Source organism: Pundamilia nyererei, unplaced genomic scaffold (assembly GCF_000239375.1).
Source record: "Pundamilia nyererei isolate P.nyererei 1_Seehausen unplaced genomic scaffold, PunNye1.0 scaffold00378, whole genome shotgun sequence".
NCBI classification, from domain to species: Eukaryota; Metazoa; Chordata; class Actinopteri; order Cichliformes; family Cichlidae; genus Pundamilia; species Pundamilia nyererei.
The window spans coordinates 1-4,310 of record NW_005187779.1 but is presented as its reverse complement, the minus strand read 5'-3'; the positions used below and the strand labels follow the sequence as shown (position 1 = coordinate 4,310).

General features: G+C 40.1%; 1 long non-coding RNA gene across 1 annotated transcript; it reads left to right on the top strand.

Annotated features, from left to right (window-relative positions):
* The first annotated feature begins 388 nt into the window (after positions 1 to 388).
* Positions 389 to 2,276, top strand: LOC102207674 (uncharacterized). The gene is made up of 3 exons (XR_312307.1): positions 389 to 451; positions 1,521 to 1,603; positions 2,206 to 2,276. It is a non-coding gene; the product is annotated as an uncharacterized LOC102207674 (long non-coding RNA).
* Positions 2,277 to 4,310: the final 2,034 nt, after the last annotated feature.

Sequence of the window (4,310 nt, the reverse complement as noted above, 5' to 3'; positions counted from 1 at the left end):
GAAAAATTGGAAAAGGTCGACCAAGCCACAGAGCTAGGTGGTGGAGCAGTTTATGGACCCAGTTGGGGGGCCGGTGGTGGAGATGAATTTTGTGGTAAATTACAGCAGAGTTTTGTTGCTTTCATGTTTATATATTTATTTTAACATACATACAAGCGTTGCAGCTTCACTGTAAATGCGTTGGAACCAGCGTTAATTAGAGATGTGAGTTTGCAGTTCACATAACACATGCAGAGACTGAACAACCAACCTTCCAATTAGTAGATGACCTGCTCTAGCTCCTCCTGCAGCCACCCCAGTAGCTGAAGAGCAACACAGCCCAGTTATGATGTCTCATATATGGAATAACTAGTGATTCGTTTGCAGAGATAAGTGCATGTTTGAAGAGGCGTGGCCTACAATTGGGACAAAAAGGAAGGTTATGGAACCAACAGCTGTCCAAATCTGAAAGGTAAAAATGGTGGACATAAAAAATGAAATAAATTAATACATCTTTTATTTGTGATTTGTAATGTATACCAGGGGCTGCAAGGTGAGTCAACTGTCCATATTGTAACTGGTTCAGGGCAAGATTGCAGACAGTTTGTTGCACTTTTGGAGAAGCATAATGGTGAATATGGTGACATAGGCTACCACAAAGCATTTTCACCTTAGACACTGAATTTAACTGACTTGTTCAAGCTTTCTCTCACTTAAATAAGATAACTGAAAAACTGAAGATAAAGTAATTAAACTATATGCAGTGTATCAATAGCATACTGTATAAAGTTAAAAATCCTTTGAATTTTGCAAAAACATGTTTTGTTGAAAACTGGTTTTGGGAATGTTTATGAAATAGTGATCAAATCCTGGCATTTTTGCTGCGTATTTCACATTTTCATCCTCCAATTTTCACTTACATCTACTCTCACCAGTAACAGTTTATTTAAAAAAAAAAAAAATCAAGTTAATATTGAGTGGAACTGAGATCAGCTTGTTGGCATGCCCTGTGGCCCTGTAAAAAAGTGAACTGCCCACCCCTGTCCTAACATCTGTTTAGTCTCCTCTCAGTACGAGCTGTTTACTACAGTGTGAGTAAATCAGGAGCGCTGGCAAGATATTTCTTCCTTCTCCACAGCACCCTCCATCTGGTGGTGCCTGAGACTAACTTAGCCGGCCTCTGCCAAAAACTGACCCTGGTTAGAAACATATGGGGATAAATCTGCAGTAAGATGAGAAAAACACAGTGATGGAAGTGGAAACCATATACTCCCAATTAGAAAGCAACCCACAGCATGAGAATAGGGTGAAGGTGGAGTGCGAATGAAAACTGAACATCCACGATAGCCCTGAAACACGTATGATTCATGCTCTTTAACTGTTACTGTTCATGTTTAACATCCCATTTTTTAAAACCAGAAATGCAAGAAATTGACGTGGATGATACCAAACTCTTTGTTAAATGCAAAAGCTTTTTATAAACTTGAGTTATTTTTTTATGCATTTTTAAATGTATTTATGTCATTTCCTCTTCTATAAAGCTTTCAAAGGGGTTTTCTTTCCTCCTAATTTGAGATTCTGGAGGAAAACCAGCAAACGTGACCCAAGACTCATCTTGACGCAGGTAAGAAGCCGAATGTGTTCATAAACCAAGCGATCGACCAGCGGTTCATAAATGCAGCCATTTAAGAGTCTAAACAGCTCCACTAATCAGCAGCGTCTGGATCTGTAGTTGCTCTATATTTAGCTCATAGCTCAAGTCTCAGCCCACCTACAGAACTGTTAATGCATTTCTGGAGATGCTCCGAGAGGAAAGTTTAATAATGGCAACTTCTCAGATTAGTCTCCATGGTAATGACACAGAATTCACTGTGCGATCGCTCTTCTCATCATGGCTGCACAGACACTGAAACATATTTCTGAAGGCTGCACGCGGGAAGAATTTCTCTGCGTATGATCTGAGCTGACAGAAAAGACATATGACAGAAAATGTCCACAGTGATGAGTGAGAGAAGTTGGAAATTCAACCCAGATGGATTAACTGACTGACAGCCGAGTACTCTGATTGGTTAACCCCAACCCAGTTGGAAATACCAGCCACAAACAGGAGATACATTAATGTCAACCAACTGGTTTGTGCTAGTTGACAAAATGTTACCGTTTATGTAATGCTGCACAGCTAAGAGCACTGAATAAAGTACATTAACCTTTTATTTCTCTTTTTAGGGTCCTGGTGGCATCAAGTTCTTCAGATGAGCAACAGAATTATTTTTATTAGGTCTTTTTTTGTGTGTTTACATGTGTATTTAAAAAAAAAAGAGAAAATAAACAACTTTCTTCACCTACTGAGAAACCAAGACCAGCCAACAGTGCAATGGAAACTGAGAAAAATGATCTGCTGATGCACAAATGTTTCTGTGTGGGTTTGTTCTAGTAAAGGAGTGCTAGTGTAACGCTGTCTCCTTGTTTTGAAACTTAAATTACATATTTTCTGTGGCATTCAAGTTAAAGTACTTCATCAGGCCTATTTTGTTACATTACAGGAATGTAACTAATAGAAGGATTGATTTTATTTAATACTCTGGGAAACTATGTTGCAGTCTTCTTAAGCTATTATCAGACAACATGATGAACATGAGAAGCCTGATCTGGAAGAGGCACGACGACGGAAAATAGTCCCATATATCTATAACAATGCCATATAAAAGACAGATGCTAGGCAGAGAACCATAGATGTAGCGATATGCCAACTTTATGTTGGAATATAAGCATAAAATAACTGCTGCAAAGAGACACATTACAGATGAGCTGCAATTATTTGTAAAACAATCTGAAATTGAATGCAGTCTGTTCGAGTCAGACCAAATTTTGGAGACCGGTTGCCTCCCACCAGGTGACCTGTACAACTGCTTTGCAACAACAGCCTCTATGGCAGGGGTCTCGAACTCCAGGCCTCGAGGGCCGGTGTATATCTCACCCTGGGTCAACACACCTGAATCAAATGATTAGTTCATTACCAGGCCCCTGGAGAACTTCAAGACATGTTGAGGAAGTCATTTAGCCATTTAAATCAGCTGTGATGGATCGAGGACACATCTAAAACCTGCAGGACACCGGCCCTCGAGGCCTGGAGTTCGAGACCGCTGCTCTATGGAGAAAACAAAGTCCCTGCAATCACTGGCAACCACCAGGGAGGAGAATGATGCCGTGCTGTTTTTACTCTAGTGTGACACACTTGGGTCCGTTGATCTTTGACTTCTGTAACCTGATGGCCTTACAGTCTTAAGCTTGTCCCCACTCCTTTATGTTGTGAATTATGGTTTCCATTACTGACCTTGTGACTGACAAGTCACTACCACGCGAGCACGCAGGCTGCCTCGGCTTCTTAGATTTACACTTTATTTGTTGTCTGGGATTTCAAAAGATCGAGGTATTGACGAGGAAAACTCAAGACTTCACATACGGATTGCACTACTGATGTCACTGATGATGTTGCAGTAACGCCGTCCGTCTTTTACGGTCTTGAGTCTATAGCTGTGGTTTATGACAACAGTGGCTGTGGCAGATAAGATATGAGAATTTAAAAAAAGCTGAGCTGGAAGGGTTAGAGACAAACATCTAGTCCAGGGACAGGCAACTCCAGTCCTCAAGGGCCGGTGTCCTGCAGGTTTTAGATGTGTCCTTTATCCATCGCAGCTGATTCAACTGGCTAAATGACCTCCTCAACATGTCTTGAAGTTCTCCAGAAGCCTGGTAATGAACTAACCATTTGATTCAGGTGTTTTGACCCAGGGTGAGATCTAAAACCTGCAGGACACCGGTCCTCGAGGCCTGGAGTTCAAGACCTCTGATCTAGTCTGTCGTGCGTTTTAAGAGTTTTTTACTCATCTAATTAGACAAAGTGTTGCCTTCTTATTTGTTATTATCTGTAAGTCAGCTTGTCCACTTTTTCAATTCAACTCAATTTTAATTTATACAGCACCAAATTACGACAGTCACCTCAAGGTGCTTTATAATGTAAGGTAGACCCAACAATAATACATACAGACAAAATCCCAACAATCATATGACCCCCCCATGATATATACATATATACATATACATACACACATACACATATACACACATACACACATATACATATACACACATACACACACATATACATACACACACATATACAAATACATACACACACATATACATATACACATACACATACACACACACACACATATACATATACACACATACACATATACATATACACATACACATACACACACACACACATATACATATACACACATACACACACATATACATATACA